The sequence below is a fragment of the Amblyomma americanum genome, chromosome 5, assembly GCF_052857255.1.
Source record: "Amblyomma americanum isolate KBUSLIRL-KWMA chromosome 5, ASM5285725v1, whole genome shotgun sequence".
NCBI classification, from domain to species: domain Eukaryota; kingdom Metazoa; phylum Arthropoda; class Arachnida; order Ixodida; family Ixodidae; genus Amblyomma; species Amblyomma americanum.
In genome coordinates, this window is record NC_135501.1 from 151525009 (window position 1) to 151552693 (window position 27685).

The 27685-nt window shown below is 48.1% G+C and overlaps 1 pseudogene; it reads right to left on the bottom strand.

The window, feature by feature from the left end:
• Positions 1–236: 236 nt before the first annotated feature.
• LOC144134269 (uncharacterized) lies at positions 237–27449 on the bottom strand (annotated as a pseudogene).
• Between the last annotated feature and the right edge of the window lie 236 nt (positions 27450–27685).

The window sequence follows — 27685 nt, forward strand, 5'->3', positions numbered from 1 at the left end:
TTCGAATTCTTCGGCAAAAGTCCATGGTGGGTGGGTTCATTATGCGAGTGGGTTTGTTACGAGAGTAAATACAGTACATACACTGTAATGCAAATGGTTCTTTAGAGGTCAGTCGATAATTCTAACATCGGATAATTCAAACTTTTTTCCCAGTCCCTTGAAGTTCTAATTAACAAGTTTTTACTGTACTTCTGCTACAAGACTTATTACAGGAAAGAGACTGTGGTCGGAGCTGCTCACAGATCCATCTGCGAGGTGCGTGAAATCGACCTGGAACTGCAAACAAACCACAGAATTAAAGTTTATACAGCATAGACTGCTTATAACTAGGACTATGGAAATATTGAAATTTTCTAATATGAATCAAATATCAATATGAAGAAAAATGGCTTTGAATATCGAATTGAATATCTGGTCAGCACAAAAAATAAATTCAAAAAAGAAACAAGCAAACACTGTTGCTCCTATATTTTTTTTTTTCAAAATAGTGTATGTCCTTTGCAAATGAAATAAACAAAACTAGGCTGCCTGAGCACCAAGTAAAAAAACAATATGCGCAGAAATGTATACTACTTAATTGAACAGCATAACAGTATCCAACCTGTAATGCGGTCAGGCAAAATGAAATCCATAACATGACAAGACTGGAAACAAGAACAACATGATGGCTAGTAAAACCTCATTATTTCGGAGTTCAAAAACCGACAGAAATGGCCGGGTTATTTGAAGGTCGATTTATAAAATGCCCTGCGGCCCCCCAAAAAACTACCAAAAATGCGGTAGTCGTATGAGGCAGCTCTATCGTGCAAACACCTGTAAACTCGTGACGAGCACAAGTTTTGGCACGCTGGAAGTAATGACGAACGTGAGCGAGATGGGACGCACGTTGACGTTGGAATGGCTAGACTGCTTCGAAAAAGGAAAAAAATTACCATCGACGAGTCAGTCAGCATGTGAAAGCAGCACGGTGCTAAGATTGCACTACTGGCGAATGCGCGGGCAGACAGTTGCCATTGCCACGGGCGAGTGGCGAAGCTCAGAAACCAAAACTACGCGGCCAGGTTATTTTTGGGGCCCTCCGAACGTTTAGACGTGTGCCGTTATGGCCTTTTAAAAGGTGCATGGGTTACAGTGCACCACACAAAAGGCGGGATTTTTACAGGATCATTTGCCCTGTTGTGACAACTCGACTCGCCACTTTGGGAGCCTCACGCAAAATTCCGCAAGTAGGCTTTCCCGCATAGCGTATATGACCAAAACAAGATGGCGGTAGTCACACTCAGAGTTAAGGTAGGGTCTCTAGAAATACTTGCTAGTCTGCCGTCCGCCGGCCGCGGCGGGGGCTGCTGATGAATGATCGCCGCGGTGGCACTACTAGCAACTGGCCTGCCATGCCAGCCACGGCGTCTGCGGTAGACGCGCGTTTCGCCCCGCGAAACAAATTCTCTGTGCGTTTTCATCTGCCTTGCACATGCGATTGCACTGATTATTTTTCTTTGATTTTAGCTTAGTCATGGTTTTTCAATGTGCACTTCAGTTATTAGTGTAGCGGTGCAAACGATTTTTTTATTGCGAAAACATTTTGTGCGCGAACTCCATAATCGAAGGTGAAACGAACCCGCTTATTTTTTACACCCAATTTTTACACCGTGCCACTTATTATAATACCACCTTCCGAGGAATCTAAATAAAAATTCTTTGTATCAAAATTATTACCCAGGATTCTAAACCCCACGGCCGTGTGTGCACGCAACAGAGCGCTATTGACAGCGGCGTTTTAATTCATGCTATCAATCCGATCTGAACTCCTATGGACTCTAAATAAATGAAGTTAGAAGGCAGACTGAATACTGGAAACTTCTAGATGCATGCACAATTAAAACATGCAAGAGGAGAACCTGAGCCCTGTAAATCACGCGCTTTAGGCAAACTGCAGGCACGCATTCCTAAGTGCCTAGGCAACCAAGTTACAGAAGTAATGAACATAAGCATGCATTCTAAGCAGTTCCTTCGAATCCCATGCTTGGTAAAATTGCATTATTAGCCCATGCAATGTAGGTCACACGTAATGTCAGGCAAAAGACACCCAAGGATCACTAATTTATAGCACAAAATAAAAATCGTTGTTGGACACATTAATTTTTGTCACTTTGCACTCAAGCTGCCCACACTTTCGTTTGCACCACCTACTGGCATCTTGTCATCATTAACAGCTTCAGCTGCTCTTTCTTGGCTGCCCTCTCAACATTGATAGACTTCGTGTAGAAGCGCAGGCGAAGGAGAATATAGAGTTTGATTATGCCATTAACAATTTCATGTCCATATTTCACACAGGCCAGACAAAAAATTTACATGTTTTGAGAAATCAGCAAAGTCAACAATGCTTTTCTCGTGCAACTTATTCAGACTAAAATAAGTGGTGAAGCTGCCTTCAAGGACGGTGATAATTTTCTTCAAGGGGCCAGACGGAGTAAGCCACCATTATCAAAGTTTGCAGTGAAAGCTGCAGCCCAATCATTTTCTGTAGCCACTGCTTTTTCACTCGTCAATGCTGACGCACAGACTGTGCACTGGTTTTTTTTTCAGTGCTTTTCGAGCTATGTAGCTTAAGATATAATAAATTAACATCTCATGGCATTCCCCTGTCACAGAGGCACTATGGTCAGACGTGGTACTTGTACGTGGAGAACAAGAGACCGATGCAGTTTCTGCATCATTGAGCTCTCCTTTATCAATAAGGCTGTTGAGAACAGGCAGCATATTCTCGCTGCTTGGCTGTTTCTGAGGCATTGAAACTAAGGAAGTGACAACTTCTGGTGCACAGTTTCCCGATGGTGGTCGTTGCACAAGATTGTAAAATGCGAGTGCATTAACACTAACCAAAAACTGAGCGCATTCAGATGGTCATTATTTCCTGATGATTGCCGAACGATGCTGAATACGCTTTCAAGCCTGTCTTGGCTCAAGTTTGCAGTCATCATATACTTAAAGCCAAGGGTGCCTAGATGGGCCACTAAACTGAGTGTGCTCTGAATTGAAACACGGAGTCCCTCTGCTGTGCTGTTGCTCAGAAAACCACCTATTGTGGCCTTTGCATGGTTTTCCCACTCTGTGAGGTGTTCAAGGCAAGGAACTCCTTTAAAAATTCAAAGTTTGGTGACTGCGGGTATAATGCTGCTTTTGGCACACGCGCAGTCATTATCCTTATGAGCTTATTCATCCTTTTTACGAAAGATTCTGTTGCTTCCACAAAGTCATAATAGCGTCTTAACTGGATGCAATAAATAAAAGTACCTCTAATTAGTTTAAATGCTGGAGCAACCCTCATTTTCTTGAAAGAATTGGGATTCAGGTGTATGCTGGTGATCTTTGGCATGGCTTTAAGGGAAACACTCTGGCTGTCCATTTTCCAAGCGTATCAAATCGGTTGAACATGCACCCGACACTCAGGTGTGTTAAACCCTTTTCCTACAAATGCATTTCGCACATTTTTAATTATATGGGGGAAGTCCGAGATAAACTGCAGATGGCGCGTTGAGCTGACAGGATGTGGCGCCTTGCACCGTGTGCCTGTGCTCGCACCTACAAAGATATGAGGCGGCGCTGTAAGCAAATACTTTGAACAACCGTAACGCCGTAACCACCCAAATGATCTTAAGACAACAACACTTTGCAATTGAATCCAGTTCAGCAGTTACCTCGAATGCCAAAACGCTTCCACATTGATCTATTCCAGCTTGCTCCTTCGCACGTGACATAGTCAACGAAGAATCCAGCCCTCGCACAGAGAATTGTCGCTGCAATGATGATCTTGGCTAAGATGTCTGCCTTGACATCGCCACGTGATGCGAAAATCCCAAGGGCTTGTGTCCACTTGCCTGGAAAGATAAAACAGCAAATTTATTTTTCCCACAAACACAGCGTTTTAACAGTAATGTGACAAATCTGACATATGTTAGAAAAATAAATTACCCTGGAAAGGCTGGAACAGAACTACCATGCCATGGTCAGAGAGTTGGCCTTTTTGGGAATCGGGCATGAACTGAGCAATATCGACGAATCCTTCCAGCTCACCTGAAAAAATACAAGTAGTGTACACAGAAACTCAGTTGCCACATGTTTCATTTAAAGCTTACTTACGGGTGTAAGTAAGGTTTAAAAACCACTCACTAGTTGATTTCACATCAAGGTGCTCGGAGATTTTCATTTCATCAAAGACGATACCTCCTGTGCGTGAGAACTCATCCATATGTTGCGACTTCTCGGATAAAGCATTAAATATATTTGGGTTAAAACCAAATTCAGTCTTGAAGCTGTGGATGCGCTTTTGTAAGCATGTTCTACCTGGAAGAGCCAGGATGTTGTATCTTCGTATATGTTCATACAACTTAGGGCTTTTCATTCGCATCAGAATGCATTCAAGTAGCCACTCATTGGAATATGCCATCCCTTTCGTTGACTTGTGTTTGGCAGCCTCAAAACAAGTTCTGACAGCAAGCTGCTGCTTAGGAGGAAGGCCACTAACCCTTCTTTCAAACTGTTGCTGAAAGCTGTTCATTTTCATTTTTCATTTCATCTAGAGCCTTTTGCAGCTTTGCCATCTTGTCTTTCATATGTCGCACTGCCCACGATTTTGAAGTCGGCGTCTTCTTTAGGCACGGCACTCTTGATTTCTTCCTCCTTGACAGGGTGTTTTAAGTTAGCTTTTGTAAGTATTTGCAAGCTATGCATGCTGTATCCGAAAGAATGGAACAGTTTAGAGCAAAGTAATGCCCATTTGAAAGCGTAAAGGATTTGCTGATAGGCTTCAATCCGAAGCCAGGCCACAAATTGAGTTTTGCAATGTCCTGAAGAAGATTTATTGTCTCTTCTGTGGATTTGACGTCCAACTCCTTCACTTTTTTTCCTCGAATATACACAGTAGCCTTCATGGCAGCGTCATCCGAATCACTGCGACGGAGCAGAACTCGTCGACTTACGTATAAGGCGTCCGGAGAGCCGTCCTCACTTGTGTGGCACTGAGCGAATGTTACTTGCTGAGCATCCGAAAGATCGACATTTGTCCAAGGTGGCAGTGGCTGCAGCTCTCTGCATTCCCTGAGCAGAATCGCGTCACATGATCACCGCCGCTAGATTCTTCAATTACCTCCACTGGCGCTTCAAGATCAATGCGCTTTTTTTTCTCTGGTGGTGCTCTGAGTCCCGGCGATTGCTTCTGCTCGCACAAGTTTCTATCCTTCCTCTTCCGAGGCAGAGGTTTTGAGATATACTTTGGGGCGTCAGGAAACAGCGTAGGAACAGCATACTTCACAAGTTGCGGCACATCCTGGGGAATTTCCATTACCTTGCCCTGAATCACAGTCTTAAATCTTCGCTCAATAAAGCACGGTTCGAAGTGACGCTCGCAAACGGCACTAGCTTCGTCAGCACTCTGTCGCCGCGCTTGATGTTGCACTCCCACTGTCACCTCTTCTCTGCATCCTTTGGTGTCCTGAAGAGAGAGCATTTAACCTTGCAGGAACGGTAGCCGCTCTTGCATCCCGGCACGAAACACGTGCTGTGTCGCGCTTGTCACATTGTCTAGACTTGACGAGATCACACACCCATGAGCACACGCACACCAACACACACGCAGGTTAGCGTTCACCTATTTGGAAAAAAACAGCAGTATTCTGGGCTTGCGACCAAATAGCAGCGCGCAACACTTCCGCAGCCACGGCAGGCACGGCACGACGTTCCGAATGTGTGCAGCGCCCCCTGCGCATTCATCCGAGGCGAAGCCTACCAGTTCCGTAGGGGGCTCCGCACAAACGACAGACTAGCAAGTATTTATAGGGACCCTAGTTAAGGTGACAGAACAAATGCCATGGGTGTGGACATTAATTATATAACACATTACGGAAGGATAAAAAAAATAAACGCGCTTTCGTGCTGCAATTGTTAGAAGCGGGTCGTCCCCCATCTTGCTCGCAGCACGTGTGGTATGTGGGAAAGCCCACTTGCAGAATTTCGCACAAGGTGAAGCCTAGCGGCATCGGAATGCGATTGGTCCACACGATAAACGATGGAGAAGAAAGAGAACAGGGCCTTTATATTGTTTTTCTGAAACGTTAAACTCTATATTCAGATAATCCGCCCAGATATTGAGCTTTTGCCACTACCAAATTTACGAAAGTCGGCGTGGTATACGATCGCTGCCGAGTATTCGTGATTTTTCGAATATTCGGAAATTCACGAATACCATTTCTTGAATACGAATATGAACTGAATATGAAATATATTTGATTCGTATTCGAATATTCGCACACCCCTACTTATAACGCATACCGTGGTAGTTGGGAAAATCGCATTATAAGCGGTACTGCACTGTAACGAAAACAGTTTTTCCGTGCATTCGCATTTTCATAATGGCCAGCCTACCTTTCGAATTCACCTGACAATGCATCAGACTCACAACACTGCAATCACAGGCAACAAAGGTGTTTATTTGACCTTTTTGTCGAAGCGTCATAATGAATGAAAGAATGTTATTTTAGTCTGGCTCTGTGACTGAACTGCATTGCTAGTGGCTTCATCTTCAAAAACAGTGAAGCACTTGCTTGCTGAGGTTTCTCTGAGTGCAGGAGAGGCGCAGTTTGTTGCAACAGTTGAGCGCATCTTTGCAGGAAACTTCTCCACTTTCGCTCATTTCATCAGGCTCATCCTGAGATAGAAACTCATTGTGAGCACACACCGCTGCCACGATGTCTCCATTTGTGGCAGGCATTTCACACACAACTCTGTTGGAGTCGGCAACGACTAAGAGCTTATCTTGTGCTGGTCTTTGAAACGCTGAGCACAAACGCTCAGTGGGCTAAAACCATCATGCCCCAAAATGTTTACAAGGCACCTGGCCTTGGCTTGCAATATCGAGCCACTCACAGGAACGCTCTCGGCTCGCATCTCGGGAAACCGTTCAAAGTGGCGACATCGTACTTTGACGCACGAATCCTCTTCCTTGCAAGCGACGCGGAGTCTTCCTGCAGCTGTTGTTGCAAATTGCCTCTGTTCTTCCAAATGACGAACACAGTAGCGTCAGTGACAGCCTACTTTTTTGCCACCGTAGCCTTTTCCAAACCGCCTTCGATGCCCCTCGCAGTGCTCTGCTTGGTTTCAAGAGCTTGCTGTTTCCTGGCTTTCGGAGGAGCAGACACCGTTGGCACTGAAGACAACCTGGGCTGGTAGACTTGCTCACGTTATAAACTTACCACTACTCGCGACGGCATATCTCGCTCATGGGCTCAGGCATGACAAGACGCTGCCGCACGTGCACTTGGTACAAGCAGCGCGTCGTGCTATGCGTGCCATGCGCTCGCCGCCGCTGCTGCAGCTCCAGCATGCTCGTCTGGCCGTGCCATCACATGCTTTCAAGCTTTGTCCAATCAGGGTGCCTAACGGAGGAGCATCGGAGGAAAAAGGCCTGCTTTGTGACTTAAATTTTTTTTCTATCCTCTCCTGCCTTCAGCCTTGCCTTGAACCACATTGACAGCGCTCTCTCGCCCTGCCTGTTGCCCCCTTCTTGTGCAATCTGGGAAGCATGCTCCTTGCGTCTGCTGGTACTAATGGGCCTGCACCGGTATGCGGCCCACAGGCTTTCCAGAAACCTCACTAAATGCTGTCTTCGGTTGTGCACTTCCGCGTATTAAACAGTAAGCCAATACATTGAACTCAGTGGGAAGCAATGTGGTTGTCACAAAAATTCGCATAGAATGCGCTCTTGCATTATAAGCGGTTACGTTATAAATGGTCTGAGGTGTATCACAATAATACATGCCTATCCTCCCAACAGGTTCATAGCCCTTTTACACTTGGCCAATTATGTTTTCCACTGTGTTCAGGCAGCCACCAGCACTACTCATGCTAGGTCACAGGTTTCTCAAGAAGTTTTGAGGTGGGTTGAAGTCCAGATTGGTCATATTATATCCGGTCCTGCTGTGGAACATGACCAGGTTGCAGTACCTCAGTATGTGTTCCACAATGAGCAGTGCAAAAGACCGTACATGACTGACTCCACTGCTGCAATGCTGGAATTGGGAGCCAGTATCAAAGTCATGCATACAACTGCGTTCAGTGATGTGGCTGGAGATTACAGAACGTTTGTGATAGCACACCAGGTCTTTACCACTGCAGCCTACAGGACTATGCATATACTCACTGCTGAACTGGCGTAACATGAACACATTGCAGAGGTAAAGTCTGGTGTCATACCATGTGTTTTCATAGAAGGAAGTGCATCATGTTTTTTTATACCACTTAAATTTAAAGCACTGTATAAGCCAGTGATTGGTGATGTACAGTGTTGTAAAGTAGTATTGACTACAATAATATGCAAGTGCACAAGAAATTCACTTTTGTTGCACCACCATACAGCAACTGACAGAGTGTCTGAAGTTAATTTCTACTGAACACATGCTTTCTAGTATTTGTGGGAGCTTTGCATGCTTTCTGGTGCACACACAAGTTGCACAACCCTTTTCATTTAAATTCATCTGAAGCCATCTGTTGTTTCTCCCATTGGCTGCTGTGTGTAGCTTCAGGATTTGAAATGCTTATTTTTTTTTTCAGACAAATGGGTTAGCTTGCAAACTTCCTTTGAACACAGTGCTCCTTACACATATCAATAGTTGCAGTGATTGCTCATTGATGTCAGTGAAGTTTTTTGGGTGGTATCCACACACATATCTCTTTGGAGGAACATATTCAAGCCAGCCTTTATCGATTAGTGCATTCCAGTGACAAAGGCGCTGTTTTCAGTGAAAACAAAGCTTTCTTAAGAATAAAAAGGGTGAATAAATGAAATACTCGTCTCTCAATCACTGGCTAATTCGCAGGCAAAGTGTGATGCGCCAAAACAGTTTTCAGGCTGTAAATCCTATAGGCTAGAGTTCAGGTCAATCCACTTCCAAGCAATCATGAAGCCTTTTTCAGCTTTCACATCATGATTTTGATAGATGTGGCAGGAAAATTTTTTAAATTTTCTCAGCGATACAAGTAACTGTAGAATTGATCTCTTCAAAAACAAAAATTTGATGAAGTTGTTTTCAGTGCCTCTAACCAGTGCTCGTTTATGGTTACATGTGACTCATGTGCATTCATTCAAAAAAATATTTTCATGTCAGTATTTCATCTCCATTCTTTACCTTGAAATAAATTTAATATTACTGGTTTTATAATTTCACATAGTTAATTTCCTCCATGAAAAAAGAATATTCATTCCAGGGCTGTTCTGCATCTTTTTACACATGTAAATGTTAATCACTTTATTTTCCACACTGCGCAATCAGCAAAAATGTATGGATCTGTGTTGAAACTAGTACTGAAGACATAGGACAGTTCGAGTTCATAAGTCAAATCTTTTCACAAGCACATTGTGAATGTGTCAGTTGTACAGCTGGCCAGATCTTTAGCTGGCCTGTACGACGGCCAGGTTTTGCGTGTTCCTGCAGCTTATGATGGAGCAAACTTGTGAAAATATCAAATCTAAGCACAGGCTCACAAAGCCCACGCTCAATATTGAGCGTTCAGCAAGTTTTCTTAGTCGTAAAGTGCAGGCGTGCTGGAAAAGTGACCGTCGCACACGCTAACTAAAGGTTTGGCCCGCTGTACAGGTGTCAAAGCATGCAGTTCAGCCTGTGTCTGATAGCAGAGCTGAAGTAAGTAACGAGACTGATTACAATTGTTAACCATACGGACTTTTGGGGAAAGAAATGTGAGCTATCACTGCGAGCCTTTACTTTTTTCTGCCAAAGCTCTCTAGGGCTTTCACATTAAGCGTCAATTTGTATGATCTACAGGCCTGCACACTCAGTTGGAAACTACCTGGACAGAGCTCATTTCTATGAAGTGCCAGCACCTCATATGGGTATCAACTCATCTGAACCACACATAAATCCCACGCTCGAGTCCCAGTGTCCTCTGCTTGACAGTCTTGTTCCATTTCCAGACTACAAGGATTCCAATCAGCTGGTTCAGGCCAGCTGGTTTTGTTTATAAACCAGCTGGCTCCATTTCCAGACTGGACTGGTTCCTGTTAGGACCAGCTGGCTACCAGCTGGTTCTAACTGGAACCAGCTGATTCCAATTGAAACCAGCTAGGAGCAGTTGGGATTTTTTCACCTGGGATTATTAGCACGAAGAGGTGCACGTCTTCTGTGGCACACCTTGAACCACGACCTTTGCTGCGGGGCAGACAGGGAACTGCTCTTCTTTCTTTTGTTTCGCACCATGGCTGGCATCGCGACGACGCCTTTGCTTTAAAGGGCTCCTACTTCTTTCCTGCGTGAGTTTTTTCGCTTGTTATTTATATTCCATTTTCGCCTCTCGCGATGCTGGCCTTCAGAGCACTCGTTTTTTATCTTCGTCTTTAATTTTTTGCATGTTTTTTTCTTTTTGTTTTCGCTGTCGCTTTTCCCCATATTTTTAAAGCGTGGTTTCCCCACCCGTTCGCCTCGGCGGTTTCTGCGCACCTCTCTTTTGCGCCACGGCATTACTTGTTTTGGTTTGTCGCCCAGCCGCTGTTGGTTCCATTTCTTAAAATAATTTTGCCGATGCACTTTGCCTATTGGTGCACCAACATATTGCTTGTTTTCATTCACTTTTTCAAGCCTCCTTTCTTTCTATTGTTTTTTCCTTTCTGTACTTTCCGGTTTTTATGCGTCTTTATGTTTCCTTTGCACCTTTTCCACATGCCAGGCCACGCCGGGGGTTCTCAGAAATGAGCTTGTCGACGTGGTGGCATCCCGAGCTAGCCATTCGCTGCGAGTCAGGACTGCGGTGGGCTTGAGGGCCATGGTCTGAACCACCTTCCACGAGGTGGTTTGCACCAGGTGGGCAATCTGGTGGCGCGACAACAATGCGGGCACCGAAATGTATTCCTGGTTCTGGGTGGTCTTACCATACCCAACATCTTTGCACTGCCGCGCTCGCTCGTTACGCTCCTAACAGGCCATGGGTGCTTCCCTGCTTACATGCAGTGGTTTGGGCTGGCGCCGTCAGCCGAGTGTCCTTGTGGGAACGGGGTTTCTGTGAGCTTACGTGTGGCATTGTGGACAGGCTCCCGTGTCGAGGGGGTGCGGGCAGCGGTCCGTCAGCCTCTTGGCGTGGTTGGATCACGGACCGCCGTCCCTGCGTCCTCCTAATTCAAATTGTGACTGTTATTAGCGCTGCACTGCTGAATTACATTCGGGGGCTTGTCCGAGAGAGGCGCGCTTTTTTTATCACTGTGGCTTTGGTGGCTTCTCAGGGGGGCCCTTCAGGCCAGAAGAGGTGGATGCTTCCGCGTCCGCCCCTATGGGAGCCACGTGTTGCAGCTTTGTGGTGTGCATTTGTGTGCAGAAATCTCGTTGTCCCCAAACTTACTACTGTGAATGTGTTAGCATTAGAACTGTCTGGGTGGAGATGCGTGCCTTAAGGGTAACGCCAATTGTGGCCCATGTTGGGTTGTGTGGAGGGAGCTCGCTCTCTACGGGGGCCGGAAGAAGAGCATGCATGTGTCAGAATGACTGACGACAGAAATCTTGTCCCTAATTTCGCTACTATAAATACATTAGCATTAGGAAGTTCTGGGCGGAGGTGCGCACCTTGAGGAAGGGGAACACTGATTGTGGTCCGTATAGAGTTGCGCGGAGGAAGCTCTCTTTTAAGGGGGGTTTGAAAAAGCATGAGTGCACCAGAATGACCCAACAGAAATCTCGTCCCTAAACTTACTACTATCAATGCGTTAGCGTTAGAAGGAAGGGTCTGGGTGGAGGTGCCCGCCTTGAGGAAGGGGAACACCGATTGTGGCAAGTATAGGGTTGCATGGAGAAACTTCGCTCTCTATGGGGGCCTGAAAAGTAGCGTGTGTGTCAGAATGAATCCACAAAAATCTCGTCCGCAAACTCACTGCTATGAATGCGACAGCATTACACCGGTCTGGGCAGAAGTGTGCGCTTTGAGGCAGGGGAACACCGATTGTGGCTTGTATAGGGTTGCTTGGAGGAAGCTCGCTGTCTATGGGGCTTGAAAAAGAGCATGATTGTATCATAATGACTCGACAGAAATCTTGTCCCAAACTTACTACTGTCAGTGTGTTAGCATTGGAAGGGTCTGGGTGAAGGTGTTCGTCTTTAGGAAGGGAACTTCGATTGTGGCCCGTATAGGGTATATTGGGGCAAATTTGGGGCATATCTTAAGATAAATTCCTGTTTTTTAAGCAGCCTGCTTTCGTATCATGTCCGACAGCTATTACGGAATTGTGCTTGAATGCCCATGATATTACCTGCCACTTGAAAAAAAATTGAAAATTGATTTTTTATGAAAGGGAATGACATAGTAGTCTCTCATATCTCCGTGGACACAGGAAGCATGCCAATAAGGAAGGGATGAAGGAGGGAGTGAGAGAAGGAAGGAAGAAAGGTGCCATTGTGGAGAGCTCCGGAATACTTTCGATCACCTGGGGATCCTTAACATGCACTCACATTGCATAGCACACGGGCGCTTTTAGCGTTTTGCCTCCATTTAAATGTGGCCGCCGCTGTGGGGTTCGAACCCTGATACCCTGGATCAGTAGAAAAGCGCCCAAAACTCTACTTTTGACCCCACATATACAACGAAATTACGACTCCGCATATAGGTCGACTCCGAATATGAGTCGACCCCCAAACTTCAGAGGGTAATTTTTTGAAAAAAAAAAAAGGTAGACTTATAGTAGGCAACTTACGGTTGTGCCGAGATGCCTCAATCGTAGGGATAATCGTTGGCACTTTCTATATGGCCTAAATTACGAACTGATTGGTGCTGAGGAGTTTTCCTTATATTGCCTTCAATGGCGCAGATTGTCTATTGCTCAATGCAGATATAGTGCCTCTGAATACACTTTATCTTCACAGGTTTACCACGAGCATTAATCGGGATGTGGCACTTTTCTTTCTCGGGAACTTCTAACACAAAAAACTCCATTTTGTAAATTCGTTACCCTGCTTACCTTTTGCTCATTTTTGCTTTTCATTGTCTTACGTCACACGATGTCTTCAAGCGATGAGCATTAACAATATATTGACACGGTGCATTCCGCTAGCACGCGCTGCTTTAAAAGAAGAAGAAGCGATCTGGAGCTGTGGTCAAGACCTTCGTCGAAGCCCACCGCTGTCTCTTGTGATCAGTGATCTCCCGCATTCACGCGTGACATCTTGGTGGAGGTGCTGGGTAGCACACCCCATGCCCAGGACCCCTCCAAGAAACCAGGACTCCAGCCCGCCTGAATCCTTGAAAGCCGAAGTTACGCCCACCCACCAAGGTAGCCGGCGGCTGCAAGGACTGCAACCAGAGTTCGGGCCTCTGCAGTCTCGTCCGACCGTGAGAAAACTTACCTCCGATTCAGCGCGACCATCAGTGTCCACACAAACCCCTGTTAGCATGCCGGATGCCATCCCTTTGCCGTCCGTCGGGTTGCAACAGCCACGTGAGCCACCCACCTTTCAAGGTTTTGCAGGTGAAGACCCGGAGGACTGGCTCCAGAAGCTCGAGCGCATAGCCCAATACAACAGGTGGGCTGACGACTTGAAGCTGCAATACGTGTTTTTTCGCTGGAGGGTGCAGCTCGTTCTTAGTTTGAGAACAGAGGCCGCAATAACAACGTGGGGTTCCTTCGACTCAGTTTTTGCAGGCTTTTACCATCGTCGTCCGGAAAGAACGTTCCAAGCTGCTCCTCCAGACACGCGTCCAATTACCAAACGAGAGCGCCCTCGTTTACCCAGAGGACATGGCAAAGCTCTTCTGCCGGGCTGATCCCAACGTGTCCGAAGAGAAGAAGCTGTGCTTTCTTATGAGGGGCATCAACGAGTAGATCTTCGCTGGATTAGTTCGAAGCCTGCCCAGAACAGTCGCCGAATTTGTTTGCGAAGCCACTATGATGGAGAACATGCTCAACTTACGATCCAGACAGTACGAGCGTCCGCCGTCGTTGATGGCTACCAGTGGTGTCGATGCTTCTAGCCACGACGTCCTTTGGGAGACCATCCGGAGTGTCGTACGTGAAGAGCTTCAAAAGCTCTTTCCAATCCAGCAGTCGCCTCAGGTTTCTTCTATTTCGGACACTATTCATGAAGAGGTCCAACAGGCGCTCACGCCGCCAGACCCTCTTCAACTGAACACAACACACCCCAGATGACGACATACGCCGCAGCCATTCACCGTCCACCGCTGCCTCCAAGTCGCCCCGATACACCTGTCCACATTCGCCGCCAACCACTCCTTCCTCACCCTTCTCAGGTCCCCCCTCAGAAGAGCGACGTCTCGCGTACTGCCGATCAGCGCCCTCTGTGCTATCACTGCGGCGCACCCGGTCACGTCTACCGCAACTGTCGTTACCGATGTATGGGTCGGCAGGGATATAGTGTCGATGCGCCCCGACCGCAGCATGGTGAATAGCCTCGAGAAATAAGCGATTACCTGGCCGCGGCACCCGAAGCACCACACTACTATGCTCGGTCGCCGTCTCGACATCATTTCTCGTCTCCGCGACATTCTTGTGCCGACATTTCGCGCGGAAGGTCTCCTATTCCCTGTCAGGAAAACTAGAAGCCGCAACTTTTGGGGGGAAGGTTGCTCACCGGCAACACGTCCAAGATCCTCCACCACTGCAGACATGACGTGCCGCTTCTACGACGTACCGACGATCACCAGCCCGATAACACACTTCGCTGCATCATCTCCGCCGCAGCGAAACCACGTGACGCCGCCACACCGCAGCCATGAGCGGACTCCGCGACGTTCCCGTACACCTACGGCTGCAGCTGCTGATCTGAACATTTCAGTCGACGGTACCGACGTCACCGCATTGTGGACTCCGGCTCCGATTACTGGGTAATCAGTTGACCTTTTGCCGCGACTCTGAAAAAGGTGACCACACTTTGGACGGGCCCACAGCTTCGTACTGCCGAGGGCCATTTGATCACGGCAGCTGGCAAGTTCACGTCACGAGTGACCATCAAAGAGGACACGTACCTGGCCGCCTTCGTAGTACTCGACCAGTGTTCCCGGGACGTAATCCTCGGAATGGATATTTTGACAAAATGGCGTGGTCATTGACCTTAAATCAAATTCAGTGATGTTCTCCACCGAGAACGCAGTCCACAGTTCTTCCGAACGTCCCGTGGCTCTTTACATCCTTGGGTGACGTCACCATTCCACCCCATTCAAGTGTTGTGGTATCTGTCGGCGCGAAGACGCTGCGGAAGTTTGAAGATGTCATTGAAAGCAAACAAATTATGTGTTTTTCGGCCGCTGTCTTGCTGTCACCAGAGGGGTCGTTTGCCTCGAAAACGGAGAAACTGAAGTACTGCTTACGAATTTTGGAGGTGAGCACCAACATCTCAGCCTTGGGACCACTGTGGCCCACATTCATGGTATCGCCGACAATCAACGAGCGCCCAGCCTTGCCATGGTGTCGTCAGCAAAAGTTCTCACCGCTGTTCCCGACTTCCAGTACGACATTAAACCCACGCCTTTGCCGCAGCAGCGAGGCGAAGTAGAAAATCTCCAGCGCTACGGCGATACCTTCTCGACTTCCTCCCGCATCGGAAGAACACACTTGGCCAAGCATCGGATAATTACAGATCACGCCGTGCGCCCTCTTTGACAGTCATCTTACCGTGTGTCTTCCACTGAACGTGCCGCAATCAGCCGTCAAACTAAGGAGATGCTTCGAGACGACGTCATTCAGCCTTCCGTAGTTCCTTGGCAGCACCTGTCATCCTCGTCAAAAAAAAAAGATCGTACACTACGGTTTTGTGTTGACTACTGTTGCCTAAACAAGGTAACTAAAAAAGATGTTTATCCCCTTCCTCGAATCGACGATGCTCTCGATCGCCTCTGCTATGCAAAATATTTTTCATCCATGGGCCTCAAATCAGGATATTGGCAAATCGAGGTAGTTGAACGGGATCGAGAAAAAAAAAACGCATTTATTACTACGGACGGGCCCTATGAGTTTAAGGCAATGCCATTTGGTTTGTGCCCTGCACCCGCACCATTCCAGTGGCTGATGGGCACACTTCTGGCAGACCTGAAGTGGCAGACATGCCTCGTCTACGTTGATGACGTGTTCGCACCAACGTTCGAGGAGGACCTTCGGTGCCTCGAAGTTGTGCTGCAAGCCACAAACTCTTCTGGGCTAACGTTAAAAAATCAGAAATGCCACTTTGCTTACACTGAGCTAAAGTTCTTGGGTCACGTCGTCAGTTACGAGGGATTTCGGCTGGGCCCAGACAAAACCAGAGCTATTGCCAATTTTCCTCCACTGCAGGACCAAAAGGTAGTCCGCCGCTTTCTAGGATTATGTGCCTACTACCGTCGCATTGTGAAAGATTTCGCTCCAATCGCTGAGCCCCTGACGCGTTTGACAAGGACAGACGCCTTTCACATGGGACGCCGCTCAAGCACAAGCATTTGGAACTCAACGCAACCTGCAAGCACCTCCAGTCTCTTGTGATCAGTGGTCTCCCGCATTCACACATGACAATATTCCCTGTCTTCTTTAGTAAGAGCAAGTAACTCATTTAAACTTGCAAGTGTTACGAGGTGCTTAGCACAACAGTGATAACATTGTACAGCCCTTGTACTTTTATACATTGCAAGGGGTTTGCTTCTAAGCTGTGACTGCAAGGATGACTGCCTTGGCTTCCCTTTTTCCTGGTATGTTTTACACTTCTTTCACGTTATCCCCAGCAGAGCTGTGGCATGCGCGCACGTGCCGTCTCAGATATGCCATGTCCAAGCACCCTCTCGCAGTGTGGGCAGTGCAGCTGGTACTGGCGGCGGTGCACTGCCCCCTCATGTCTCACGTCGTCACCTGGTTGCGTGAACCTCTTGCAGCACTTTGAGCAGGCGTGGGGCCTCTCCCCCGTGTGCATCACTAGGTGCCTGTTGAGGTCTCCCCTCTGGGAGAACCACTTTCCGCAGCGGGGGACACAGGTTGGATGCAGCCCCACCGTCCAGTGTTGTACCGTGCTGCAAAGCGCCAGGTGATGGGCTAGTCTGAAGCGCTGTCCTCACTCGGGGCGCTCGTGCAACCTCTCCCCCGAGTGGACCAGCTGATGGCAGGTGAAATGTGCTTGCTGAGTGAAGCCCTTCTAGCAATGGGGTACACGATAGGACGCTTGCCCATTTGAGTCCACTCATGTCTGGTCACATCCGCTCTGTTTGGAATTGAATGAAAGGAGGAGGAAAGAGTAGACACCGTAAGCATGTCAGCCTCACTGATGGCGCAGAGGTGGAAAACTAGAAGCCCACAGCTGCATGTATATATGCTACCACATGGGGCCACGGATCCACCTCTCACCGACACTACTTCATCCGGAAGGAGAGAGGAAAGAAAGGTTTTTTTTTCCAATAATGCAACACCATCGTGTTGTAACTTATTCCTGCTGTAACACCCAGCTATTTCCCTCGTCTCTTCCTGGAACTGCCGCAGCGGCGTCCTAGTTGCTTTTCTTGCAAATAATATCGGAACACATTAATTGTTTGTCGCAAGTCGCAGGTGCACCCACATATTAACTGAAGGGATTCGTCCTCTTTGGTTTGGCTCCCATGATGGGTCCTCCCTAATTTCTAGTTACTTTTGTGTACGCTGGACGTCCATATTATGTTCAGTTTGATCATAGTGGATGTCCACATAACGCCCACATCATGACCACACGTGACATTTCTCAAACATTGAGAGGATGTTCATTAGAGATTCATCTAATCTGTTCTGAGGTGTGCGGGGGGCACGCAGCAGGCTCTGTGCTAGATGTAATGCCATATAGTGGCAAATACAACGAAACACAGAGGGCTACAGTGATGAGTCATTTATTCAACACGATGGCAAGAATTCACACATGGACATATCAGATCAAATGAGATCCCGTCATACCTCAAGGACTGGAGTGTGTTCTTTTCTTTCACTTGGTTGATACGAGCAGCTGCTGTATAAAAGGAAGCGATCTGGCAATGAAAACCGCGTTGTTAGTTAGCGCTCTGTACTGTCAAGTTCGTTTCTTCATGGGGTGTCTTTCCGCTGCATAAACAAATTCTAGTTTGTCTAATTCTTCACAGATGTTAAAATTGCATGAAAAAACACGCAGAGCTATCGCTAAGGGTGACTGCCTTGGCTTCAACTTTCCTTGTTTGTTTTACACTTCTTTCATGTCATCTCCAGCGGAGCCGTGGCATGCACGCAGGTGCCGTCTCAAATATGCCATGTCCAAGCACTCTCTCGCAGTGCGGGCAGTGCAGCTGGTACTGGCAGCCATGCACTGCCCTCTCATCTCTGACGACATCACCCAGTCGCGTGAACCTCTTGCTGCAATGAGAGCAGGTGTGGGGCCTCTCCTCCGTGTGTGTCATTTGGTGCCTGTTGAGGTCTCCCCTCTGGGAGAACCCCTTTCCTCAGGGGGGGACACAGGTGGGATGCAGCCCCACCGTCCACAGTGTTGTACCCTGCTGCAAAGCGCCAGGTGATAAGCTAGTCTGAAGCGCTGTCCTCACTCGGGGCACTCGTGCAACCTCTCCCCCGAGTGGACCAGCTGATGGCAGGTGAGATGTGCTTGCTGTGTGAAGCCCTTGTGGCAGATGTGGCACATGATAGGATGCTCGACCATTTGGGTCCACTCGTGTGGTCACATCCGCTCTGTTTGGAAGCGAATGAAAGGAGGCAGAAAGAGTAGACACCGTGAGCATCTCAGCCTCACTGACGGCACAGAGGTGGAAAACTAGAAACCTACAGCTGCATGCAGATATGCCACCACACGGTGCCGCGGATCCACCTCTGTGACTCTACTTCGTCCGGAAGGAGAGAAAAAGGGTGTTTTTTTCCCCAATAATGCAACGCCATCCTGTTGTAACATATTCCTGCTGTAACACCCAGCTATTTCCCTCGTCTCTTCCTGGAACTGCCGCAGCGGCGTCCTAGTTGCTTTTCTTGCAAATAATATCGGAACACTTTAATTGTTTGTCGCAAGTCGCAGGTGCACCCACATATTAACTGAAGGGATTCGTCCTCTTTGGTATGGCTCCCATGATGGGTCTTCTCTAATTTCTAGTTACTTTTTTGTCCGCTGGACGTCCATATTATGTTCAGTTTGATCATAGTGGATGTCCACATAACACCCACATCATGACCACACGTGACATTTCTGAAACATTGAGAGGATGTTCATTAGAGATTCATCTAATCTGTTCTGAGGTGCGTGGGGGGCACGCAGCAGGCTCTGTGCTAGATTTAATGCCATATAGTGGCAAATATAACGAAACACGGAGGGCTACAGTGATGAGTCATTTATTCAACACGATGGCAAGAATTCACATATAGACATAGATCAAATGAGATCCCGTCATATGTCAAGGACTGGAGCGTGTTCTTTTCTTTCACTTGGTTGATACGAGCAGCTGCTGTATTAAAGGAAGCGATCTGTCAATGAAAACCGAGTTGTTAGTTAGCTCTCTGTACTGTCAAGTTCGTTTCTTCGTGTGGTGTCTTTCCGCTACATAAACAAATTCTAGTTTGTCTAATTCTTCACAGATGTTAAAATTGCACGAAAAAGCACGCAGAGCTCTCGCTAAGGATGACTGCCTTGGCTTCAACTTTCCTTGTTTGTTTTACACTTCTTTCACGTCATCTCCAGCAGAGCTGTGGCATGCGCGCACGTGCCGTCTCAGATATGCCATGTCCAAGCACCCTCTCGCAGTGTGGGCAGTGCAGCTGGTACTGGCGGCGGTGCACTGCCCCCTCATGTCTCACGTCGTCACCTGGTTGCGTGAACCTCTTGCAGCACTTTGAGCAGGCGTGGGGCCTCTCCCCCGTGTGCATCACTAGGTGCCTGTTGAGGTCTCCCCTCTGGGAGAACCCCTTTCCGCAGCGGGGGACACAGGTGGGATGCAGCCCCACCGTCCAGTGTTGTACCCTGCTGCAAAGCGCCATGTGATGGGCTAGTCTGAAGCGCTGTCCTCACTCGGGGCACTCGTGCAACCTCTCCCCCGAGTGGACCAGCTGATGGCAGGTGAAATGTGCTTGCTGAGTGAAGCCCTTCTAGCAATGGGGTACACGATAGGATGCTTGCCCATTTGAGTCTACTCATGTCTCGTCACATCCGCTCTGTTTGGAATTAAATGAAAGGAGGAGGAAAGCGTAGACACCGTGAGCATGTCAGCCTCACTGATGGCGCAGAGGTGGAAAACTAGAAGCCCACAGCTGCATGTATATATGCTACCACACGGGGCCGCGGATCCACCTCTCACCGACACTACTTCGTCCGGAAGGAGAGAGGAAAGAAAGTTTTTTTCCAATATTGCAACACCATAGTGTTAACTTATTCCTGCTGTAATACGCAGCTATTTCCCTTGCCTCTTCCTGGAACTGCCGCAGCGGCGTCCTAGTTGGTTTTCTTGCGACGAAATAATTCTGCAACACATTAATTGTTCGTCGCAAGTCGCAGGTGTACCCGCATATTAACTGAAGGGATTCGTCCTCTTTGGTTTGGCTCTGTGATGGGTCCTCCCTAATTTCTAGTTACTTTTATGTCCACTGGATGTCCATATGATGTTCATTTTGATCATAGTGGATGTCCACATAACGCCCACAACAGGACCAGCACTGGTACTGTTGTTTCCTTTCTTTGTTCTCGTGTTTTGTGCTATTTTTCCAGAAGTCATTTATTCGCGTCGGTCCAGCACTACTCTGACGAGGGCTCATCTTCGTTTCGAGCACCCTGTGAATATAATAGGGCACAATATAAAATAGTAATGTAACTGAATAATGCACTTTGTACAGAAAAATGTGTCTGTTAAAGCAGTTTGTGCTTGAGAAGATTAGCTCAGGAGGTGAAAAAATTATAATTATGAACCAAAAGCAAGAAAAGTAAAAACTATAGGGAGCAACATCACAACCTGTAGTACTGTGCACACTGTTAAAAAAATCTAAAAGTGTCTTGCACCTTAATATAAAGTGGATAGCAGAATGCATGCAATCTAACTTTTGCGAATGCCATGTCATGGGTATACATGCACCCTTTTGGCCATTACCCTATATGAAAAACATTTCCATGCTTGCAAAAAAAAGGAATCAGCTTGCCTGGGCTTTCTTAGCAGCCCTTTCTTGTAGCTGTTTCAGACCGCAAGGCGCGTGCTGAGCCACTTCTTCACTACACCCTCAATTTCATCTTGCATTGTCGAGAAGACTGTGCGAACAGCGTCTATGCAGAATGAAAGGACATATTCAGCATTATAGAACACTGCTAAAAAACAGCAGAGAATGGTTGGTACTGTATTAAGGCTGATTGTTGGGCTAGTTGGTGCCTTTAAACAGGTGGAGTACAACGCAAGGAAAAACAAGACAAAGGGACTGGCATGGAGATGTGTGTTTCCTCCTCTTTTGTTTTTAAAGCCCACCAACCATCTAAATGCTATGAATGAAGCAACGCGAGTCCGTGTCAATCCTTTCTCATCTGTGTCCCTGGGCTGTACTCCCCATTTAAACTGGTTGATAGTGTATTACTGGCTATATCCAAAACTGTGAATTCACTTACACCAAAGAAGGAACACACCTTGCTTGCTACAAAATTTGCCGGACGGGACGAGCTCGCTGAGAATGTTACCGCGAATCTTCGCCCCGCTGGCGAACAGCGGAGTGCCGCACCAAAACCTACCGTCGCGAAGAGTTCCCGAGGGCGAAGAGGGAGGAGGTGGGAGGGTTCTCTGCGACCGCAACAATCACGCCACCTCTATCGCTAGTGCCACTGAGACGCCCTCCCCTGTTGGATAAGGAAACTAGAGGAGGAGGCCGAACAACTTTATTTTCAGAAAAGAACAAAAAGTCCTCAAGGGTGGACTGCTACTTATGAAGGAGTCTGCAGACATAGCGCGGCGGTCAAAATGTTGTAAGGGTTTGTCTGGCGTGGAGAAAGAATGAGGTCTCGGATTTCTCCGGTAATCTCTGGAGGAAGCACAGACACAACTTGGTGAAACTTGAAAGTCTGCGATGCGATCCGGGCTCTCGCAAAATGTCTGTTGCTTTGCGCCAGCCAGAGGGCGGGGTCAGCAGGCCAGAATTTCGGCAAGCAAATCGAGACAGGAAACCGCTTGGGATGCTCCGGAGTCGTATGTGGCTTGCCAGGAGTAGCCAGTGGATTCTATTTATGCCTCAGTTAGCCGATGGTTGCCAAGGTTCAAATGACCGTGGTTAACAAACTTTTGTAGACCAAGCGGGCTTCGTGTTCACGCGAAATAATTATGTAAATACAAGAAAACGTAATGTACACGCAAAATCTACAAAATGAACTGTATTGAGCACTAACTTCCAGAGTGCTCCGCAGCAAGCGGAGGACAGCGCAACGACTGACTCGCGGTTCTCCTGCACTCGCGGCGCGAACAGGAGATCACAGACGGCGCCGGCTGTGGCTCCGTCGCTCCGTCCCGTATTTGCTCCTGTAAGTACACGGGCGGAGAGCTTTACAGAGAGCTCTGTCCACTAGACATGCTTGGCCAGCTGGTAGAGCAGCTCGCAGAGCGGCCTCCTTTGAGGAATGAAATGGGTTGGTTATGAGGGAAACCGCCATGGGTTGGGTGCATACCCACAGCAGAGCATGATGATGGCCTTGGCTGCCCCGCATGTTGAGCAAAGTGGGAGAGTCAAGGTTGGGTTGTAGCGATGAAGGAGGTCTAAATTTCTCTGCAGTTCCCGCAAGGCTGCACTGTATTTTGGTTTGGTTTATGAAAGTTTAACGTCCCAAAGCGACTCGGGCAATGAGAAACACCGTAGTGAAGGGCTGCGGAAATTTCGACCTCCTGGGGTTCTTTAACGTTCACTGACATCGCACAGTACATGGGCCTCTAGAATTTCGCCTCCATCGAAATTCGACCGCTGCGGTTGGGATCGAACCCGCGTCTTTCGGGACAGCAGCTGAGCGCCATAACCATTGCGGCACTGCAGCGACGCAAAAATGATGCTGTTTTTGCCTTCCGCTGCTTCGTGGCTGAAACTGCTACGGGTGCCTGACTGACCACTTTAAGTCTATAGGTGGGAATACGAATTCTAATCCGACGTTATATGTGAATGCAAATCGGAGAATGACCCGTCTCTTTGTGCGCCTGATTTCTGCGACACATCAGTGGTTTATGGAAGTGATGAACAAATCTGTTGCGAGAGAGTTGAGGCTTACTGCATTGGCAAGGCTAAGGATACGTGTGTGGTGTGAACCTTCCGTGAAGGAATTTTTTTTTTTACATCATTGACTAGTATGCCAGTAACTGTCGATTGATTTTTCACCCTTTTACTGCTTTGGGGTCTTCTGCACGCACATTTCCTTGCAAGTCTCCTTTCGCCGCTTTCTTTCAATAAAATTTCAGTTAGTTCAGCCTTATCATGTGCTCATCTCTTATCCTGTGTTGTATCTTCGGGCTGTTCGTAAAATGGGTGTGAGAACATTTTACAGCAGCAGTCGAAAAAGGGAAACGGGTTCGTGAGCATTTGAACAAGTGGTAAAGGCCTTTCAAGCATTTATCCTGGCTAGTGACAGTGCAACCAACAGACATAATCTCATATTTGAACAACAAAAGTTCACACTGCTCCTGTGCTCAGTAAATTTCATCACTCTCTTCATATTAGGCGCTTTTTAGCATGGAATAAAAAGTTCAAAACCAAGGAAAGGATACTTCAGTGATGTTCTGAGACCAAAAATAAAGTAAAAAGAAAAACGGCTACACAATTTAATTTGTGGTCTCGTGAGGATTCATCAGAAGCTGCCCCTCAAACCAGTCGCCTCAGATAATTGTTGCGAATTCAGGCAACCGTTGTGCAATAAACTCGGAAGTACAACTCGAATTTGTATGTTTTTTTTTAAAGCATGTGCCTTACAAGATAAATGAAAAGAAATGATTCGCGATACTTTCCTAGACATCAAAATGCACGAGAAATAAACGAACTTGCACGGATGAAAACTACAGTTCTACCTTTAGTAGTTGCCCTCAGTGCTACAGTCCATCAGGTGAATAGGTCAATCGCGGAGTCAGAAGAGGAAGTTTCACGTTACCAAAATCATGTTCCCATATTTTGAAGGCCCGCCTCAGCACTGGAACATAAGTGCATGCAATAAAAATGAGCGCGCTGTTAGAACAAGCGGCTATGGGGCGGCTCATCGCAGGAACTGTTTCATTCGGCCATGGCTTCGGCGCGGTGAATTATATATGAAACTCGCGCTATGCTTCATGCTGTGTAAGTATGATCGAGACCTGTCAAGTCTTGGCACCATATTCGCGCGACTCCATACACGCAACATGAATATAGCGCAGAAGACAAATGAGCCTCTGACGCATGCTCCGACGTGCCTCTGCAGCCTCCATGCTCCGCAATATCAACCAAAATAAACTAAAATAGATAGATCAATGTGGCCAGATGAGCATTCGGACCTCGCCAACTTCTGCACTGGCTGTGTGATCATTTGTAATGTAGTGAACCATGACGGCCGCGTGTGATGCCGCATAGGCAGATCACTGACCAAGCGCCAATGAAGACGAGGCATCGCAACACTGCACGAGATCACTTGGTGTTTGGACTGGCCGTCGGAAAGTGGCGTCATTTTTGGTTTGTGGCTTCGCACTGCAACCGAAGAGAGGATTGCACCTTTGGCCACATGCACAGCGCGGGTTGTCATCGATGGCATTTTGTACAGTGTCTAAATCTTGGTCTTGCCGTCTTGTTCCCACAACGTGATTCTCGGGTGGGACTTCCTGTCAAAAATTAACGCCATGATCTACTGTGCCCGCGCTGAGGTAGAATTTTCTGCATTGTGGGACGAACTGGCTGACGACCTCCATTTTGTGTGTCCGCAGAAGCTCACCGTCACTGAAGACGTCCATATCGCTCTGGAAGCTTCAGCGCTTGTATCCCTCTCGTGTCCTGCCATGCCGGCCATCACGGTTTTATTTACGCCATCTTCTTCCTTTGCCCGCCGCAATAACCTGCCACTGCCGTCAGCTGTTCTTGATGTTCACGGCGGTCTCACGAAGATGCTTATCAACAATCCATCTCCTTGCCCGCTTACCCTGCTACGTGGCAAATCTCCTGGTTCAGTTCAATGTGCCCACCTTCTCTCTGACCTGGATGCCCCTGTGACCTCCCGCCGTTCCTCCATCAATGCTCTGCATTCCGATCGCGCTGAGGTAGAATTTTCTGCATTGTGAGACGAACTGGCCGACGACCTCCATTTTGTGTGTCCGCAGAAGCTCACCGTCACTGAAGACGTCCATATCGCTCTGGAAGCTTCAGCGCTTGTATCCCTCTCGTGTCCTGCCATGCCGGCCATCACGGTTTTATTTACGCCATCTTCTTCCTTTGCCCGCCGCAATAACCTGCCACTGCCGTCTGCTGTTCTTGATGTTCACGGCGGTCTCACGAAGATGCTTATCAACAATCCATCTCCTTGCCCGCTTACCCTGCTACGTGGCGAATCTCCTGGTTCAATTCAATGTGCCCACCTTCTCTCTGACCTGGATGCCCCTGTGACCTCCCGCCGTTCCTCCATCAATGCTCTGCATTCCGATCGCGCTGAGGTAGAATTTTCTGCATTGTGAGACGAACTGGCCGACGACCTCCATTTTGTGTGTCCGCAGAAGCTCACCGTCACTGAAGACGTCCATATTGCTCTGGAAGCTTCAGCGCTTGTATCCCTCTCGTGTCCTGCCATGCCGGCCATCACGGTTTTATTTACGCCATCTTCTTCCTTTGCCCGCCGCAATAACCTGCCACTGCCGTCTGCTGTTCTTGATGTTCACGGCGGTCTCACGAAGATGCTTATCAACAATCCATCTCATTGCCCACTTACCCTGCTACGTGGCGAATCTCCTGGTTCAATTCAACGTGCCCACCTTCTCTCTGACCTGGATGCCCCTGTGACCTCCCGCCGTTCCTCCATCAATGCTCTGCATTCCGATTCGGCACCTGATCTATTGCCCGACGCCGCTTTCCAAGCCGCGATCGACGACGCTCTTCCTTCTGCCCACCGGACGCAGCTCTCAGCCCTTCTGCACACGTTTCGCTCCGCTTTCGACGTCGCCCACACTCCTTTAGGCCAGACTTCCACCGTCGCTCATCGCATAGAGACCGGTTCTCACCCGCCTTTTCGACAGCGGCCATATCGTGTGTCAGCAGCAGAGTGCCGCGTGATTAGTGAACAAGTTGAGGACATGCTACACAGTGATGTCATCCGTCCGTCTCACAGTCCTTGGTCTTCGCCGGTGGTACTTGTATAGAAGAAGGATGGCCGAATCCGATTTTTTGTCGACTACCACCGCTTCAACAAAATTGCCCACAAGGACAATTACCCTCTTCCCCGCATTGAAGATGCTCTTGATTACCTCCAAGGCGCTGACTACTTTTCTTCCCTTCATCTACGTTCCGGCTACCGGCAAGTACCGACGGCCGCACCTGGCAGAGAAAAGACAGCATTTGTTACACCCGATGGCCTCTACGAGTTCATTGTGATGCCGCTCGATCTATGCAACGCGCCCGCCACATTCGAAAAGATCATGGACAACATCTTGCGGAAGTTCAAGTGGCAGATATGCCTCTGCTACTTGGACGACATTGTTGTCTTTTCTGCCGATTTCACCACGCACCTCGCACGCTTACGACAGGTTTTGACTTGCCTGACTGATGCCGGCCTGCAGCTGAATCTCAAAAAGTGCCACTTCGCAGCTCGGAAGTTGATCAAATTGGGGCACATCGTCTCCAAGGAGAGCGTTCTCCCTGACCCAACCAAGCTCCATGCTGTGGCACAATTTCCTAAACGTATGTCGCTCAAGCAACTTCGAAGCTTCATGGGTTTGTGCTCCTATTTCCGGCGCTTCGTACGCAATTTTGCGTCGATCATTGCGCCACTGACGAAGCTACTTGGCGGAGTGCGACGAGTGCGACGAAGCGTTCACTACGCTGCGCTATCTTTTGACTTCCCCGCCAATACTCCGACACTATGATATGATCCAACAGCACCTACCGAGGTCCATACGGGTGCGAGTGGCGTTGGCCTCTGAGCTGCCTTGGCTCAGCGAAAAGATGGGTTTGAAGAATACGTAGTTGCCTATGCGAGTCGTGCGCTCACCAAAGCTGAATCCAACTATTCCGTCACGGAGAAGAAATTTTTAGCTATTGTATGGGCACTAACGAAATTCCGGTCCTATCTGTACGGTCGCCGGTTATCGTTATCGTCTATTAAAGAAAGATCCATCTGGTCGCCTCGCTCGGTGAGCTCTTCGCCTTCAATACTGACATATACCATATACCGCGTCATATACCGTTCCGACCGTAAGCACATGGGCACCGATGCTTTGTCTCGGTCTCACATTCCCAGCGACGCTGCCTGCTCCTTGGCGACAGATCCCGTGCTTTCATCTCTTACCATCGTTGATATGCCTGCGGAGCAGCGGAAAGACCCGTGGCTTCCTTACCTAATAGACACCGTGTCTTCGTCACAAAACGTTGCGCCTTCAAGAATATTATGGCGTCGAGCTCCGCACTTTGCCCTCCGGGACGGCCGTCTATACCGCCACAACTACATGCCTGATGGTAGGCGATGGCTTCTCGCAATTCCCCGCCAGTTACAATCTCATATTTGCGCCTCTTACCACACCGACCCTC